This window comes from Vulpes lagopus, chromosome 11 (assembly GCF_018345385.1).
Source record: "Vulpes lagopus strain Blue_001 chromosome 11, ASM1834538v1, whole genome shotgun sequence".
Classification (NCBI taxonomy): domain Eukaryota; kingdom Metazoa; phylum Chordata; class Mammalia; order Carnivora; family Canidae; genus Vulpes; species Vulpes lagopus.
Window position 1 is genome coordinate 40,967,530 of NC_054834.1, and position 20,738 is coordinate 40,988,267.

The 20,738-nt window shown below is 32.7% G+C and overlaps 1 protein-coding gene across 4 annotated transcripts in view; it reads right to left on the reverse strand.

Moving 5' to 3' along the window:
* BRINP3 (BMP/retinoic acid inducible neural specific 3) overlaps positions 1-20,738 on the reverse strand; it is a 384,981-nt gene that overhangs the window by 202,805 nt on the left and 161,438 nt on the right. The window lies entirely within an intron of this gene.

A 20,738-nucleotide genomic window follows, 5' to 3' on the forward strand; every position in this document is an offset into this window, starting at 1 on the left:
ATACAAATAGATTAATTGGTTAGATAGAAAATAGATGATAGATAATTATCTATTTATTAAATAAGTGAGTTGCAAATATGTTATTCAGATATTGGTACGTATGTAGCTTGTATTTTCATCATCTTAACAGGATCTGTCAAGTAGCAAACGTTTTTAATATTGATGAGATAAAATTTATCAAATTTTCCTTATATGAATCATGCTTTTGGTGTCAAATCTAAGAACTTTTTTTTAAAAGATTTTATTTATTTATTCATGAGAGACACAGAGAGAAAGAGAGGCAGAAACACAGGCAGATGGAGAAGCAAGCTCCATGCAGGGAGCCTGATGGGGGACTCGATCCCAGGTCTCCAGGATCATGTCCTGGGGCTGAAGGCGGCGCTAAACCGCTGAGCCACCTGGACTGCCCAGAACTTTTTTTCTAACCCTAGATCTCAAAGATTTTTTCCTATGTCTTATTGTTATCTTTCCTTTTCCTGACATTGTCTTGCAAAGAAGAAGTTTTTGAGCTAAATGAAGCCCAGCTTATCAATTATTGCATTCACTAATTTTGTCTTTGGATGTTGTATCTAAAAAGTCGTCACCACACCCAAGAACATCTAGGTTTTCTCCTTGTTGTCCTCTAGAAGTTTTAGAGTTTTGTGTTTAAAGTTAGGTCGTGATCCGTTTTGAGCTACTTTTTTTTTCCAGGACCACGCCCTGCACCATAGGCAGGCGCTAAAATGCTGAGCCACCCAGGGATCCCTTATAGGTAAAGTTTTATTGGTGTTGTTTCTTATAATGAAAAGTTGTGGGGCATCTGAGTGGTTCAGTGGTTGAGTGTCTGCCTTTAGCTCAGGTCGTGATCCCTGGGTCCCAGGTCGAGTTGTGCATCAGGATCCCCCCACAAGGAGCCTACTTCTCCTTATGCCTATATCTTTGCCTCTATCTCTGTGTCTCTCATGAGTAAATAAATAAAATATATTTTTTTAAAAAGTTGTGGTAGAGATTATCAAACACTTCATAAAGGAAAAAAAAATCACCCTGTAAATCTAAAAATGAAATCTGTAACAAAAACACAAACCAAAATCTATTACAACATCAAAATTTTGTATGATATATTATGCCATAGTTTAGTTACTTAATTCTCACATTTAAAAACTTTTTTTTAAAAGATTCATTTATTTATCTGAGAGAAAGAGAGAGAAGCTCATAGAGGGTGAGAGAGAGGGAAAAGCAAAAGTGGACTTCCTGCTGAGTAGGGAGCCCAAGGAGGGGCTCCTTGCGGGGCTTGATCCCAGGACCCTAAGATCATGACCCAAGCCTCAAGACCCTAGCTGAAGGTAGACACTTAATCAACTGAGCCAGCCAGACATTCCTACCTCTCACATTTTAAATATTCTTCATTCTTCTAATACATTAGACTTACTCTTGCTGGTTTCTCAGGCCATAATTGTGAAAAGTAGGCAAGAATCACAGGACTATAAAGTTCCTCTAAATACAAATATTTTTGAATAGTGAAATGTTATATATCTTCAAATACAATGCATTTTTTTTTCTCAGACTGAAGGAAATATTCAGCTCTTCTCTGTTGAATATCATTATATGCTTAATAGAAAACAAAATTAATAATGACCATAAACTTTTGAATGTATAGATTTAGAATAGTGGTTTTTAATGCATCAACTTGAAGGAAATATAAATTTTAATTTTAACTGTTAAAATCAATAAAAATAATCAATTAATATCAAAATGGTATGGGGAAAATCTGAGACATTATTTCTTTGTGGAAGACATAAAGATAACACTATTAATTAGAGAACATATTTTAATTTTCCAAGTTTGAGCATTAGCAGCAAATGGAAATTAGTTTTTTGTTAAATTTAATGGGAAGATTCATGGTAAGATGATTCCCAAGGAATAATTAAAAATAAATTTTGTAGAAACTTTAATATTTTGATGTTCCTAATAAACATAAGTTAAATGGTATAATGACTCTTCTGGTGGTAATTTAACTCAATATTGTATTTTTATTTTATTATTTTTTTAAATATTGTATTTATTTATTCATGAGAGACACAAACAGGGAGAGAGGCAGAGACACAGGGAGAGGGAGAAGCAGGCACCATGTAGGGAGCCCGATGCAGGACTCAATCCTGGGACTCCAGGGTCATGCCCCAGGGCCCAGGGCTAAACCACTGAGCCACCCATGGATCCCCTAACTACAATATTTTAAAGGAAAGAAATATTTCAGATGGGATTAGGGTAGCTGTGAAGTTGAAGGTGACCATGCTTTTTATGAAGTAGATACACTGTAATCAGATCTCCAACTAAGTGATACAGGAAAAAAAAAAAGTCAATAAAGACTGAAAAGGGGGAAGAAAATTGGAATCAAATATGAGTAAATTAGGCTACATTGTTATGGAATTGCAAACTGACACAGAAAATAAACGAATTTTTACTCCAAAGTCAGCAATTTATTTCGTTTATTCAATTTAGACTAAAATAGTAATTAATATTCTAGCAAGTGATCTTACTCTAGTTTGAGCTTGAATAACTATTTTATCAGTTAGGTATTAGGATTCTCCTGAAAGAACTAAATCAATTAAAAGTTAGTAAAGCCAGAAGTCCAGATGGTGCTGAATCTACTCAACTAAAGTTAGCTACCATGGTTTGGCTCGTATTTGAAAATCTGGCAAATCAGAAAATTGCCGGTAATTTGCCCCATCAATGGAAGATGACTCATTTCTCCTAATTACAGAGGTAGACCCAGTAAGTATCTTCTCTTTCCCGCTAGGTATTTTAAAAAGTAACTGACTCTATTAGAAAAATTAACAATCAAAAGAAAATCACAGATAATTTATTTCCCCATCAGTTAATAAATCAAGTAACCATTCATACAAAAGTTAGCAAATAGTCATCTAATAAAGAATACTCTGTATTAACTAAATAAATAAAGAGAATGTTTAATAAAGATTAATAAAGAAACTTGAAAAGAGGAAGAATTATATACTCATATATTTTTGCACTAAATTGTTTTATGACCTTGAATAAATCACGTATCACTTAGATTCTTAATTTTCTATGCTAGAAATTAACCATATGGACTTAAAAAATTCAAGTGTCCTTTTACTAGATTTCTGATTTACTGCTTTAAGTTTATATGATTGTATGGAAATTTTCACATTTAAACTTCTCAAGATAAAGCATATCTCTAAGTAACTAGTATATGATTCACATTATTTTAAATGGATCATTATATCATACGTATATACTTTAGCAATAAAATGTTGCTCATTTGCTTCTTTTTTTGTTCTTGTTTTGAGAATAACAGATCATCTGTGAAAGCAATGATAACTACAATCAACCATAACTTTCTGTTTCCTTTCTGAAGACTCATAGTAATCAGGAATGTATCATTATTATCACTACTTTATAAATGATGAAAATGAGACAAAGTCAAGTTAAAATACTTGCCCTATCTGAAACAGCTTATAAATCAACAATGCCCAATCAACATATTTTGTGAGACACAAACACTATTGATAGCATCTGAGCAGAAGTGACATAATCATAAGGGAAGTGAAAAGAAGGCTATTGTGCTGGGGCTGGAAAGGGATATCTGAATGTAAATGAGCCATTCTGAAGGTCACTGAAACATTCTGGTTCTGAAAAAAGTCTGGTCAAGGATCATGATGACAAGAATGACAAGAAAAGATAAAATCTGAGATAAAACAAAAAATACTATTTTAGCTTTTATTTGTAATATAATCTAGTGAAAAACAGTATTACCTCTTCAAACTGATAAAATTCTTTTTGGATTAAAGCCAAAGCTGGATGGAAGAGGGTGTACTATTTTAGAAAAAAATGGCTATGACCTTGGTCTAGTGGATCAAATCTGCAACATAGCAGACTCCTTAGTAATCTGTCTGGATAGGTGAATTGTGTTAATTTTTTATGCTAGAGCTCATTTATATTGGCACAGATAATCAAGATTCATATTACAACAGTTATGGTTACAGTTAGACATAAGAATGAGACAAAGAAATCAGGTCAGGATAAATGGCTTCCATAAATGTTGCATCTCAAAGGCAGATGAGGTAATTCCTATGCATAAAATATAGAAAATATTTTAGGTTACTTAAATAAAAGAACTATTGTAAATAATATATTGTCTTCACATTTATGATTGCTCAAATTTTATAGCTTCACTTAACAGTAAAAATTACAATTGGCTACTAATTTCCTAAATGATAAATCATTTCCATGAAATCATATGGGACTGAGGAGCACAGATTCTTTGAATCCTTGAGTATCTACTGAGTGCAAAATACTCTGTGTCTTATGTAGCACATTTTGCCACTTTACAGTTTTGTAAACCAAGTTCTCAGTAAGCTTAGTTAAATGACTGGGAAACTTAAAGAGAAATAGTTAAGTATAAGAATAAAAATTAAAACATAATTTATATTGAAAGTTTTAGGTTTTTTGTTTGTTTTAGATGCACTGTGATGAACTGAACTTCCTATTAATAGCATTTTTAAGTAATCCCTACTAATGAGAAAAATTAGTTGAATTTAGGACAAATATGAGTTATACCAAAGAAAATGTTTTTTCAAGTGTGGACTTTACTCATCAATAATGCCAAGCATGGTTCATTTCTAATAAAAAAAAAAGAAAGAAAGAAAGAAAAAATGAAAAAAAAAAAGAAGAAGCTTTTGTATTTAGAAATAGCCCCCCCTTCTTATATCTATGCTTTGAAATATTAACAAAAATATTAAAAATAATGAACAAGTTTTCATTTGTATGAGGATGGTGGATTGTATCTATCTTGAAAACAATTAATAGACTAAAATAAATATTCTAAAATATGTTCAAGTGGCAAGAAAATTAGGATTATTCAGAATCAAAAATCTGAAAAGGCAAAATAGAAATGTATGAAAATAGAAATAAAAAGTATTTAGAACTTGACAACTTTGTGTTTTAGCAACTGTTGGATATGGGTAAAGTAGTTACAATCATGAAATTTATAATCTCAAATTCTTACATTGGAAACTCAAAAAATCGTAGAATTAGCTATATACCTGTAAAGAAAAAAAATGATAACAAACTTAAAGCGAGAAAGAAGAAAGAAGGAACAAAATAGAGAAGAAAGCAATAATATAAAGAGACAATAAATAGAATGAAAAGTTACAAAAAGTTGACATAGGCGACAAGAGTAAAAAATAGCTAAACTTGATTAAGTCAAAATGAAAAAATTTGTTCATCAAAGAACACAATCATCAGAGTGAAAGAGCAGCTTCTAAAATGGGAGATAATTATCATGTATCTAATAAGTGGTTAATATCCAGCATATAAAGAATTCCTATAGCTTAACATTAAATCAGAAGGGAATTGAATAGACATTTCTCCTTAGAAGATATGCAAATGGCCAACATACATATGAAAAGATGCTTATCCTCACTAATCACTAGAAAACTGCAAATTAAATCCACAAGATAGCACCTCCAACCTATTAGGATGGTTACTCTCAGAAAAAGAAAAGGAGGAAAGAAGTAAAAAAGGAAAGAAGAAATAAAGAAAAGGGAAAATCACAAGTGTTGGTGAGGATGGGGAAGAATTTAGAAACTTTGTGCACTGTCAGTGGAGATGTGCAGCTAACAGCCATTGTGGAAATCAAGATGGTGGTTCCTCAAAAAATTGTAAAGAGAATTACAATATGATCCAGCAATTCTACTTTTGGATATGCACACAGAAGAATTAAAAGGAAGATCTGAAAGAAATGTAGGTACACTCAAGTTTGCAGCAGCATTAGTTACAGTAGCTACAAGTGGAACTAAGCCAAAGGCCCATCAACAGATGACTGGAAAGCAAAATGAGGTGTGAACATACAATGGAGCATTATATAAGCTTATAATGGAAGGAAATTTTAAAATATGCTTCAACATGAATAAACTTTGACATTATGCTAAGTGTAATAAGCCAATCTCACACACACAAAAATCCCATATACTATATGATTTTACTTATTTGAGGTACCTAAAGTAGTGACACTGATAGAGATAGAAAGCAAAATAGTGCTTCTCATGGGCTGAGGAGAGGGGGCAAAGGAGAGTTATCATTTAATGAGTACAAAGTTTCAGTTTCACAAGGTGGTGGATAGAGTTGTGGTGGTGATGGAATCACAAAAATATGAATGTACTTAATCCACTGAACTGCACATTTAAGAATGGTCAAGATGGCAAATTTTATGTCATGTGTATTTCACAACAGTTTTTAAAAATCATTTTTTAAAGTATGATCCAGGTGCATGTCTTCAGGGAAGTGGGATATATTTTTCTTACAGTTAAAAAATAATTTTAGGAGACAGTTTCAAATGATTGGCACGGCTGGTATTAAATTCATTCTTTGCAATTTTTATTTTACAAATCTTATTCTGATAGGATACTGTAAATGGGATAAGAAAATTTTCTTGGGGATCCCTGGGTGGCTCAGTGGTTTGGAGCCTGCCTTCGGTCTGGGGAGTGATCCTGGAATTCCGGAATCCAGTCCCACGTTGGGATCCTTGCATGGAGCCTGCTTCTCCCTATGCCTGTATCTCTGCCTCCCCCTCTCTCTGTGAATAATCAATAAAATCTTAAAAAAAAAAGAATAATTTTTTTTTTTGCTAAAATGGGATCTTATTGCTAAAGAATCACTTGAAGGGAAATCCATTTTCATTTTCCAGTTTTTTAATAATTCTTAGGTTGCTTCTATAAAGGTAAGTTACCCCATGTTCCTTAAAAAATTATTCCTGTGATAAGATCTATTCTCTTTATGATTTGCTAATCTGAAAATATTTGTTAGTTAATCCTAGTTATGAATACAAAATTTAAATCTCAAAACAATCTTTAGAATAAAAATGAGATGCACACCTGAAGTTAATCTACTGTATTTTATGTTAATGTTCTAGTATAGAGAGTGTGAAACTCTGCCCAGTGTTATAGAAGCCCCTCCAGAGCTGCAGCTAAACGACATGGAGTAGGCAATGGAGCTGGTCTCTAGTTGTCTGTATATTTCTCATTATTTGTTGCTTTTGTTTGTTAGTATTTTGGGACTGGGACTCCATTTTGTTGTTGCTGCTGCTGCTGCTGCTGTTGTTGTTGTTGTTAAAGAAAACTACTCTTCTGACTGAATTGTTTCCTATTTATTTTTATTTATTTTTTTCAAGTTTTTTTTTCTATTTACTCATTTGTGAGAGACACAGAGAGGCAGAGGCACAGGCAGAGGGAGAAGCAGGCTCCTGCTTCTATGGAGCCCTATGTCGCACCCCAGCCCAGAACTCTGGAATCATGCCCTGAGCTAAAGGCAGACGCTGGCTCAACCGCTGAACCGCTGACCCCCCACCCAGGGGTCTCAAATTGGTTCCTTATTTAAATTAACAGGAAGTAAAAAGTCCATAATGAAAAAGATTTATAAGGAAGAGAATGCTATATTGAACACGGAGCATTAGCAGTTGATTGCCCAGGAAATTTTTTATTGTCTTTTGACTTTTGGTGCACCAATAAAAACTCTAATGTTTCATATTCATGTTTAGGTAAAGCATACAGGCTTTCTGAAAACGTTAACTTGTGATTAAGATAGTGATTCAAAGGCTAGTCAACTAAAATGAATTTAAACACATTGTGTATTTTCAAAGCTGATATATTTTTATATGACTAACAATAATTACAATATAATTCTGACATGTATAATCAAGCAAAGTTCATTTTTGGAAGAAATATCATAGGGTCTGTAAAATGCCTAGCACTGAGCCTTGCATTGTGTAAATTGTGTAAATGAGCTCCTCTAAATGCCAAAATTATCTGTTACTGCCATTTAAAGCAGTATCCTGAGCTTGTTATATGTAATCATCCTAACTTTTTCCTTTTCTTACTGTTTCTTCAGCCTTCTTTCCTTCCATAGCTTCTCTAACTCATTAATGGTACCATCACAGAACATCATTCCTGAAAATAGCTAAAGCCCCCACCTTCTCCCCCAGGACTACTTATCATTCATCTTCTCTCATTATTTATCCTATGCTTTTTCCCTTTCCAGGTCATCCAAAATGCACAGGGTGAGAATAAATTAAATTAATAGATTAGCCTATTATGCACTGTTAAATAGCTATTTAAATCTTTCAACAGAAACAAATAATTCAAGTCAATAAACATTGAATAAATACTGGCTAATATATGAATTCCTTATCCTTGGTGGAAGATTCCAGTTTATAGGAGAGATACGGAGAGAACTACCCATTCTCCATGTCCCTCACATCTCTTTATCCACTTGGTGAATGCTTTTAATGCTAGAGCTGATCTAAAATCCTTACATCTTTCACTTCAAAATCTAAGCATTTTCTTTTTTTTTTAAGTAAATATATCATCTGAATGCATTTGCATTCACAACATGGCATAGGATTTGCGTGTACTGCCTGTTGTTTCAGTTACTGATTTTTACTTAGAGAGTTTCCACTTTATATTAACAAATAAGAAAATATCAGTTTGAAAGAGTATTGCCTCAAGAAAAGCTAGAGGCATCGGATAATAACATCGTATCGGTAATGTTAAATCTTTTAAAAATCACCTTTGCTTGTTCAACCGTAAAATTTTCTGAATGCTTCCATACCTTTTGATATTTACCAATGAACATAAGCAAGCATTTTCTTTTATCCTGTACTTTTCTTCTTCATTCTAGGCTGGAATCTGAATTTTAGTGAGTTTCAATGAACTAAATCAATAAATGCTAAGTCATAATTTTTTTTTTTTGGTTTGAAAAGGTTGCACACTTATTTTAATGACGATAATCAGGGAAGGCTTCATGGAAGACATAGGATTTAAACTTTGCCTCGGAAACTGACAAGGATTTTCATTGTGAGAAATGAGAGAAAAGCATTCAAGTCTAGGAGAAAGACCTGAGAAGAGACATGGATAAACAAAAGTGCATTGAATATTGATGGAACAAAGGTTAATCCTAGGTGACTGAAAGGCACTGTGAGGAGGTATATAATGAAATCTGAAACTAGTTTACAAAAAACAACTGTCAGCAAAGTGTGATGATTAGGAGTGTGAGATTTAGAACCAAAAATAATAGGAATAAAATAGAAATAATGATTTGTTGGGGGGGTGGTTCAAAGCATAATGTTAATAATGACATCATTAGGTTTACCTGGGTGGTCCAGTCAGTTAAGGGTCTGCCTTCTGCTGGGGTCATGATCCCTGGGTCCTAGGATGAAGCCCCTTGTCTCCCTGCTCAGTGGGGAGTCTGCTTCTCCCTTCGCTTCTATTCCTTCCTCCCACTCTAGCTCTCTCAAACTCTCTCAAATAAATAAGTAAAATCTTAAAAAACAAAAACAAAAACAAAAAAACTCAGTCTTTAAATAATGATATCATCACAGGTCTAGAAAACGGTATTAACCAAATGCCACAATTAATTTTATTACTGTCTTGAATAGATAAAATATTCTTTTACCCTGTAAGAAAGCTTAAATTGTCCTACCTTTATAAAAAAAAAAAGAAAAACAAAAACCCATCTTATGTAAAAAAAAACGTTGATTTGATCTTTTAGGTAAAATAAGAACACTAAAAGCCAGTGACACTGAATATGTAGGTAGAAAAAGGGCTAAAAGAAGAGCTAGAGATATAGAGAAGCTGGAGCTCAAGAGAGGGAAAGAAAAAAAAAAAAAAGAAATGTTAAGTCTATTTCCACAGATCCAAAACTGGTTATAGAGATTGAAAAGAGAATGCCTGAGGAAAACAGTATAGCACCTGCCTTCCACTCAGGTCATGATCCAGGAGTCCTGGATCAAGCCTTGCATTAGGCTCTGTGTTCAGCAGGGCATCTGCTTTTCCCTCAGTCCCTCCCCTCTGTGCACCACTGTTTGCTCTCTCTCTCTCTCCTTCTTTCTCCCTCAAATAAATACATAAATCAAAAAAAAAAAAAAAAGAAGAAGATTGAAAACCGTAGAACTCACAAGTATGGTGTCAGTTGAATGAACGATCGTATGTGCCTAGAGGCCATGTTGATCATATTTCCTGACAGAAATTCAAGCATATGATCTCTTAATTGGACAGAATATTTAAAATCAAGACTGTCCAGAAAAATCCAGGATGTATGTTAATTATGTCTAAGATCACTTCGTAGATGAAAACACTTAATAATGGAAGCAGTTTTATGTTTAAGTAACTAACCACATTTGAAGTGGTGCCAAAACTTAATAGAAAATTATGATCTTTTATAAATTGTGTTATTGCAAATTTGAATATAATAGTCCAAAGAACTCCTGCATAGTTGAAAATGAGCTATAATTTAGAAATATCGTAAAAGGAAATGCTTATGTATTTCAAAAAGCTAAAATAAATCTTGAAATGGCTTAAAAACAAACACGAAGAGAAGTAAAAATATAGAATTTATAATAGTACATATATACATACTCCAGAGGTGTTTGGGGGGCGGGAAATGTTTCTCAGTGATATCCCAAATATATCTACTATACCACAGAGTCTGGAAATGAATACAGCAGGCTTTCCTATGTGTTCAAAATGCCTTAGTTGTGGGTCCACTCATAGCATAAGTTGCCATTATGTCTCCAAATAGGAAATGAAATAGACCTTAAAATATGTTTTCAATATTCTCAGGCTTTCCTCTGAAAGGATTTTTTCAGACGTAACAGAGAGCTTTCAAATGTGAGAGGTACAAAGGTTTAAAAGCAGAGCAAGATAAAATTTCTTAAATGAAAGCTCTGAAATACTGACCTCAAATCTTAAATTAAATCTCATTTTGTATCATCAGATAATAAAAGATAGCTAAGGATGTGGGTGATATTTTGTGGGAAATGTCACATTCTGTGTGATGGATTATTTCTTTCATAGTCTCTAACATTTAATTGGAAATCTTTGCCAACTTGTAGATATAATAACCTATCCTTGGAATATTCGGCTTATTGCTTGAATAAGATTGGCATTCTATTTAATTTGAATTAAAACTTTCATTTCAAATTCACCAATACATTCTTGGAGTAATTACTATTGTTATCAACTACAAGCTTTGTATTGTATGAGGATTTTTAATTTGCAAATTACTTTTAATGCATATATTGTCAGGGTTAAGATGGGGGGGACATAGATTATAAGTAATTTGCAGCAATTTGGAAAAAAAAGTACAAATATAATTGGTTGGACCTATTTGAGTGCAGTGTAATTAAATCTGTTGGATAAATTTGTTATCTAGGCAATTAAGTACAGAAGATGGGTACTTCTAGAGGTTTTTTGTTTTTGTTTTTTGAGTCTTCCTCAACAGAAGCTGTTGAGATGCTTTATAAATCAGAGCAACAAATTTGGTAATGTCTTACACCTATGCATTTATATCAAGTCAATAGGTAAGATGAACATAAGAGCAAAAGGTAATACAGGTGAATCAGGAGAATGAAACAAAAGCAGAAGTCAGGCATGGGGCCTGGTGAAGAGGGCAACATGAGTGTAATAATAGTGGTAAAACAACAATAGGAACAATTTTTATTAAGTAGGGAAGGCTCTCTATGTAGGGAGAAATACAAAGAAAAACTGCCAAATATGTAATATATTTGAATAGTAAACATGTATAAAATATTCTTATTTGGTTTGACATGTGCAACTTTCTTAGTCTTACAATAACATCCTCAATAATATTATTGAGGCCTAAATATGTTCCAAGCACTCTGATAAGTCCCATGTTTTATTTTATTCTCATAAAATGATTCAGGTAGATTGACCTCTTCCCATATGACAATGAGAAAACTGCGATTTAAGGAAGTAAATAACACAGACCCACACAAAGGCAGGAATCTAGTCCAGATTCAATTGACCTTCATGTCCTCTTAATGTTTGAGTTTTGTTCTTTGGTTATGCAGATACTTTGGAAATTAAATATATAAAATACTAGGGGCTCCTGGCTAGCTCCATTGGAAGAGCGTGAGACTCTTGATCTCAGGGTTGTGAGTTTGAGTCCCACAATAGGTGTAGAGATTACCAAAAAATAAATAATAAATAAATAAATAAATAAATAAATAAATAAATAAATAAATAAAATACTTTTCAACTCATATTATCAAATTCAGAAAAAATATAGCTAAATACCTAAATGTTTTGGCTACCTTTCCCTCTGTCACACGCAATTTTATGACATTTTGATATTTAAAAAGAATATTTTAAACCTTGATTTCATCAGGAATCAAACTGCATCAAGAGGTATACTTTTTAATGGAGAATAAAATGGCTTGGAAATGCATGCACAAAAGTATGCTGTGGAAATGTAGAGAAAGGTATAATTAATGGTAACTGCAGAAGTTAAGTCTTAAGAAAGTAGGTTGTATTTCAATGTGTTAAAGGATTATTAACATTTCAGGAAATAAAAAAATGGGAAAAGAGAATAAAGTTAAAAAATAAAGAACTTATAAAATTTAACATTCAAAAAACAAATAATCCAATTAAAAATGGGCAAAAGACATGAATAGACATTTTTCTGAAGAAGACATACAAATGGCAAATAGACAATGAAAAGAAGCTCAACATCACTCATTATCAGGGCAATATAAATCGAAACTATAATGAGATATCACCTCAAATCTGTCAGGATGGCTAAAATCAACCACACAAGAAACAACAGGTGTTGGTGAGGATGTGGAGAAAGGAGAATAATCCTGCACTCCTGGTGGGAATGCACACTAATAAACCACTACGGACAACACTATGGAGGTTCCTCACAAAGTTAAAAATAGAACTACCCTATGACCCAGCGATTTCACTACTAGATCTTTACCCATATCTGGTATTAGATATTACGATATCTAGTATTAGAATACAAAAAAATGCTAATTCAAAGGATTACATGCACACCAATATCCATAGCAGCATTAGCAACAAGAGCCAAATTATAGTCAGCCCCAGTATCCATGGACTGATGAATGAATAAAGAATATGTGATATATATGTATACACGTATGTAATATTCCTTTATATGTATGTGTGTATACACATATATACATATATATATAATATTATTCAGCCATAAAAAGAGTGAAATCTTACCATTTCCAATAATGTGGATGTAGCTTTATAGAGAAAGTCTTCATAGGTTTGGACATCTGAGAAGAGGCTCAGTCTACAGTTTGTAAATATGGTAAGGAAAAATGGCAAGGCACAGGAATCCTCTTACTGTCAGATTTTTGTGGTGACATAATAATGGTCTGTATCCTATGTTAAAACATAATAATGGTCTGTATCCTATGCTTAAAAGTTCTCCACAGGAATCAGAATGTTTCTTTCATGCTAGAACAACATGAATATATATATATATATATATATATATATATATATATATATTATATCTCAGAAGAATTGAGTAACTTGACCAAATCATACTTTGAGGATCCAAGATCTTAACTAGGATTGTATTAATTTAAAGCATTAATAAAGAATTAATAGTTTTTTATTTAAAATATTAATTAGTTCTTAGATCAGCTACCAATTGAAGTACACAGATAGCATACCGTATGATAATTAAATACTTTTACATACCTGTCCTATTCAGTGAGAATTCAATAAGGAGCAAAAGTAATGATAAAAGATATTTTCTGCCACAAATTTTACTTTCAGTTGGATTTTTAAAAATTTTTATCATTTTTTTCTGTTAAGCATAGCAACTGGATAAATAATTGAAAGACATTAGGTCCCTTTTTTTGTCTCAAATGATGTTGGTTATTGAAATGATGGCTTAATTTTAAAATATAGTTGACATATTTAGGGCCCAAATGGGAGCAATGGAGATACTCATTAAGAACTATAACATTTACAAAAGGAAAAAAAAAACCCCTCTAACTACTGCAAGCCTTCTCTTGAGGAATGGAGTATGTGGAGTAGTTTAATTTTTTTTATTCTGATGAGATTTACCCAACTGAGTGAATAAAATAATAATAAATGATTTAATATTTAACAGATAACAAAATTGTTTGTACTTCAGAGACATGCTTACAGGAATATGGAAAGTTTACACAAGATTTTTTTTTTCTCATCTGCACGAAGACTGGTTATTCAACTATTCTGTGGAGCTGAATATTATAACTGATGTCACTGAGATTATACAAGAAAGCAAGGCAAACATGACAAGCATGACAGAATCATGAGACAGCTGCATAATTACCACAAATGAAAAGCTTTCAGTTACACACAAGAAATTGTAATAGGAAATCCCTTTGCAGCTTCACAGCTTAAGAGCATAAAAGTGTCAAGTAATAAATTCTTATCCTTTTTTTAAAGAAATATCTACAGTTACACAACCTGAGTCCTAGATAGATACATAGATAGATACATAAATAAATGGATAGAGATAGATAGAGAGATAGATGATAGATGATAGATAGATAGATAGATAGATAGATAGATAGATAGATGATAGATAGATGATAGATAGATAGATAGATAGATGATAGATAGATAGATAGATAGATAGATAGATAATAGATAGATAGATGATAGATAGATTAAAATGTTAAAGGAAGACAAATAGACTAATGGAAGAGCATGCTTCTGGCATTAAAAGGTGGCAACTTTCAATAAACAGTAAATAAATACAAATGATTATTTCATGACCTTCACTGGGTAAGAGCAATTAAAATTGTTTTAAGCATGTTTCACCATGTTAAAAGTGGAAGGAACATATGAAAGACATTGCTACATCTAGTCAAACCATGTTTTCATTTTAATACAAGCTACTATTAAAAGGTCATTTTCTAAGATCTTGGTGATAGACTTTGTGTGATGTATCACAACTAGAAGGCAGAATGAGAAAAATGACTTAAAAGAGGAGTTAAACAGGAACAGAGTAAAAAGTGATATGGCAGTTTCCAAAATTATGTTTTATGACAACTTTTGGAGATTGAAACTACACATGTCTGTCTCCAACACATAATGAAGTTATATTCTAAAGCCAGTAACTTCACCACAACCCACCTAACACATTTTTTCCCTAAGAGATTCTTGAATGTTATCTCTAGTAAACAATAAGTTATTTGAGGGGGGGGGGGGGATCTAGCTTTGATAAATAACTGAAAAGTGTTGTACTGCATTCTATTTCCATAATATGATAACAAATATTGCCTTGAAACATTTGTCAAAGTTTGATAAGCATTCTTCTTGATTTATTGTTTTGGGGGAAAAAGTGTTTAAATTGTTTCACCAATAATGTTTATTTTTACTAATTATCAAATTTCTAAAATATCATTTATAATACTTTAAAATAGATATCAATGTTTATATAATTAGCTACACAAAAAGACTTTGTGACCTCAAAGCAATTATTATCTTGATGATATTTTCTGTCATAAGTTTAGTGAAATAAATTACTTCTAACTAATTGGGGCTAGAAGAGAATCAAGGAAGCAGAAAAAAAATACCATCATTGATGGCTTTTTAATCATAGTAGCATCTTGTAATCATTGGGTTTCCTAGAGGGAATAAGTTCAGAAATATGTGGAGCTCAATATACAAAAATATGATAAACTTTTTATAGAAGATGAAAACAAAATATTATTACATTATGTTTTCTTCAGTGTGTTCGTATTTTAAAGTAAAATGATTAAAATTAAATACAAGGAACCTAAATAGAACACATACAAGAAACTAAAAAATATCTAGCATTAATGTACGGAGGTCTGATACCTAGGAAAAAGTTCATGTAAAATGTCAAAGGGAACAAAAATAAATTTTATAGCCCTCGTAAATTTGTAAATCAGAATAGTAAACCAGTGGTTTAATTGTAAGAAAGGACCATTTACTAGGAACTGACATGAAATCTAGCCTACTCCAGAAAGCTTTTCTGAGTTACTTGATAATACTCAAATAATTAAGCATTTATCTATTCACAAGCCAATTATATTCATGCTTTTGTAATGGGTAGACTCAAAAAGATAAGTCCTTCTGTTGATCTGACATTTTTTAAAATTTATTACCCTTACATCCAAAAAGAGTTGTATCATTTCTGCATATACACAAAAATTGTAATGAAATCAAATAAAAACTAAACTGTTTTATAAAACTCGACCCTGTGTGAGTTCCTTGAAGGTCGAAGAACTCATTACAAATAATGAGCTCTTCTTAATTGAATGATGTACGATCCCACGGACTTTTCTTACCTATTCATTATAACCACTTGAAAACATCTTAATTTAGCTATAAAAGCTTACTTCATCTAAATTTTATAAACTAAAGTTTGTTAGGATAACAGTTTACTGAGGACTCTTCATTATGTTTTTATAAGAAGTCTGATTATTATGTAGTTTATGGTAGACTGTTAAGTACTCACACTCACACACACACACACACACACGCACACACACACACACAAACTATTTTCTGTTCCTTTTGGACATGTGCATAGCCTACCTGGCAGTTAGGGGTGGCTATGTGACTGACTTCTGCCATCAATTGTAAGCAGACATGATGTGTGGCCCCTTTCAGGCCTGGCCTGTGAAAACCTATCACTTGAATTTCCACATGCTGTTTTCCTTTTCATGCTAGCTGTAATGGCGTTAACCCCCAGGGCAAACATGGAAGCCATATATTGAAGATAGCAGATCACCCAGTAGTCCTATTATTTGCATGAAAAAATAAACCCTATTTATATTTGAATTATGAATTTGAGGCCTATTTGTTGCAGCAGTGAGCATACCATAGCTAACACACAAAGTTTAACAATGTCTCTAAACTGCTTCCATTATGTAGACAGGTTAATAACTTGAATTCCCATAATTCTAAGGAAAATCCTTTGTTATCAGTGCATCATTGATTTGATTGTGACTATTAATTCTATTCTTACTCTTTGATAATAATTTTCTTTCCATGATCAGCATTTTTTAATAATTTGGTTAACTCAACTATTTATAATAACATCTTTACATCAACCCTATTTTGAACTATAATATACCAATTAATTAGATTTTATTTTATTTTATTTTATTTTTGAAAATATGTTATTTATTTATTCATGAGAGACAGAGGGGGGGGGAGAGAGAGAGAGAGAGAGAGAGAGAGAGAGAGGCAGAGACATAAGCAGAGAAAGAGGCAGGGCTCCATGCAGGGATCCCCAATATGAGACTCGATCCCAGGATTCCAGGATCACGCCCTGGGCTGAAGGCAGATGCTTAACTGCTGAGCCCCCCAGGCATCCTTATTCACTAGATTTTAAAGTGTACATGCATTTCTATTCACATGTTAAATATATATAAAATGAATGTATATATCAAAGAAGAAATAAATGAATGTGTATATTATGTGTGTGTGTGTGTGTGTGTGTGTGTGTGTGTGTGTGAATTTCCCAAAAGAATGCTAATGTCATCTCTACTTTATCTCAAGTGATTTTACTACTGGAAGGTGGGGGTAATTATGATAGATGGGTGCCAAAGGGCAAATTACCCCAATTAAAGAGTCCATCATCAAATTCAATGGCCATTGCCAAAGAACTCATAGTTGACTATACCAACTAGTATACTGTTGGGTAACCATGACTTATTTCGTACTGACCCCTGCATATGTCCACTGCATACACCACCAGTATGCACTGACTGTGGATTTAAAACTACCTATTTAACTTTGCTAGCGTTCTCTCACCAGTGAGAAGAGTGGTCAAGTTTAGACTTGTGGCTATCAGCACTCAGTGATGTCTTCTGGCAGAATGTCACCTGGAGGACAGTCCTGGAAATAAAACACCCTTCTATTTGTTTACATCTTTCATGTTTCCTTTTTTGCAAACCCTGACTACCCAGAAATTTAGTCTACTATGATTTCTCCAAAAGCAGTTCATGAAAATGAACCGAATGATCCTTTTCCAAAGTATTTTCTCTGAATAAAGACACAAGGGAAACACAATAAAATATATGATCTTGATTTAACAAATCATTTAAATACAGCTATCATCAATCAGGGTGTGTTTCCTAGTGAGGGGTTCTCCAGTGATTTACTCTACTTTCTTTCTTTTACATTGACTCATGAACATCCATTTTTTAAACAAAGTTTATTTCACACCACTTGTGCACATAAAACTGTTTAAAATCTTAGATATAAAGTTGAAAAATATTCTTATCGTTAAGCAACTTTTGAGTACAGATAGTGAAAAATCATATTCTTATTAAGTAACTTTTAACTACAGGGAGTGATGATTATAATATCAATTATTACCAAATAATAGCTGTAATGAGAAGGTTATTACTAACATTTTTCCAATGATTATTATAAGCCTGACCCCATGCTAATTGATTTGTAGAAACTATCTCATGTAATTGTTACAACAGCTAAGGTAAATGTTCTCCTGAAAGTTTCATAGATAAGAAAACCAAAGTACAAAAAATTTAAAACTATTCATAAGTACACAGCTTTTAAGTGATAAACTTGTGATTCAAGGACACATAATTTTTTCAAGACTTTCTTCTGCTGTAAAGGCCTGGGCAGAATAAGTTTGATGATATTTGTTTTGACCCTGAGCTTAGTGGAACAACTATGCAGTGGGTAGCCAAACCTTAATTTAAGATATCAAAAGAGTGAAGAATAAATAAATAACAGTAGAATACAGATAAACAGAAAATTGCTTCATATGCACATTTTAAGAGAAAAATTGAATCAAATATACATTGCTAATGATCAAATCATGATATCAGTCTCTAAAGGCATTTTTAAAACTATTTTTACTACTTTGTTTATGAAGTGCTTGCAAGATTAAAAATGAATTTAAAGTTTTATCTTCCAAATTATTTTCCAAAATACAAATTAGCTTAACAGCATCCATAGCAATTGATATTCAGCGTCTACTTAAACATTTCCTGGTAAAAGATCAATTCCTCATAACAGAGCTCAATCTATATTGTGTGGTCTTTCTAAAATCTATCCCACTTCTTTCTAACTTCAACTCATTGATCCCAGTTCTGTCCTCTGAAAAACACATAATTAATTTACTTACTGATTCTACTTGGCAGCCGTCAAATATTTATGGGTTCCATAATTACCCCAGTGGGCTTCTCATTTCCAGAATAACTTCTTAGTTTAGATACATAGTATCATAATTAGTGTAATATTTTATAAGAACATCCTTCCTCTACTCTTACCTAACCCCCCCCGACCCCCACCCCCACATGCACATGTTAGGACACCCCATCTTTGATTAAACAAATAATAAAAATGGAAATTAAAAATATAAAAAGAAAAAAAAATAAATAAAAAAAATAAAAAATATAAAAAGTTAAAAATCCTAGACACTTCAAGTTAGGTTCATATAAGGTCACTCTACAAATGAAGTGGAGTGGCTAATAAGTAACTTAATTTTGTCTCTCCTTTCCCTTTTCCCTTGATTTTTCCTGTTTTCTAAGGCCCTGCCCAAGCTGTTTTCAAGAGGGAACTCTTCTCATTTAAAGGTATGGTCAAAAAGATATAAATAATTATCATTATTTTTTGAATTTCCCTAATGGGGGAAATCGGGATCTTTTCAAGTCTTTTCTAAATGAAATTGCATTGTGAAAATTTCTAATCCCATCACATTTGGTAGGTTTTATCGTATTTTTTGTATTGTATTGTATATACATATCATGCACATATATACATGTATTGTATACATGATTTTGGGGGGAATAGAACTAGGCTGTATTTCCTCTTATTTTATTTATTTATTTATTTTTGGAGTTGCATGACTTTTCTATCCTCGAATAAAGTGAGATTCTACTTACCATTTTTGTTACAGAAAGGAAAATGCTCTGAAATTTGAACATGACTCTTTCTGTACTTTATGTTGGAGCAAAATTCATCTCTAAGGTACATCGAATTTTATTTAGGTCGTGACTTTTCTAGATCTTTGATGACATATAATTAGGTCTCCCAAAGCTAGTTTAAAATGGGGAGCATAAAATAAAGGTCTCCAAATTGCTATGACTGTTTGATAATATTTTTAAATTATTTATTTATGATAGTCACACAGAGAGAGAGAGAGAGGCAGAGACATAGGCAGAGGGAGAAGCAGGCTCCATGCACTGGGAGCCCGACATGGGATTCGATCGCGGGTCTCCAGGATCGCGCCCTGGGCCAAAGGCAGGCGCCAAACCGCTGCGCCACCCAGGGATCCCTGTTTGATCATTTTAAATGCTTGTACTCCTAATCCTTAAGTGTAAACGGACATTTGATTTTATAGGGGCAGGCCCAGACAGGAAATTTCTTAAGGTTAGTAATATGTGAAAAAGAAGAAATAGTAGTCTATGAAGAAAAAGAGAAACATCAGAAACAAGAAAGAAATGACCTCTTGAAAGAGACTTCCTATGTTGGATATGCTGAGTGGAATTGATGAAGTTTTAGATTTAATATGCAGTTTAAAGATATCTCCTCTTTTATATTCTAATTCTTCCCTATTATTTCTTTTGATTTCTGTAAGTCTCCAAGAAAACTTAGTTAACCATAATTATCATTTAGTAGTAGGGAAAGAAGGGGAGACTAGGTGAAAGATTGGGGCAGAAAGATCTAGATCAAGGTCTGGTAATGATAAAGTAGCTAGAAGAAAATCCAAGAGCAGAAATTTAATAGAATAGGCTAAATATCTACAACTAGCACTGCTAAGCACTTCCCAGGCATATCTTAAGGTATTTATTTCATCATTCACATAAAAGATACACTAAAGTTACACTGTTTTACTATTCCCCTCAAAGGATAAGTAATTCCAGAGGAAGAAGACTTTTAGGTCCA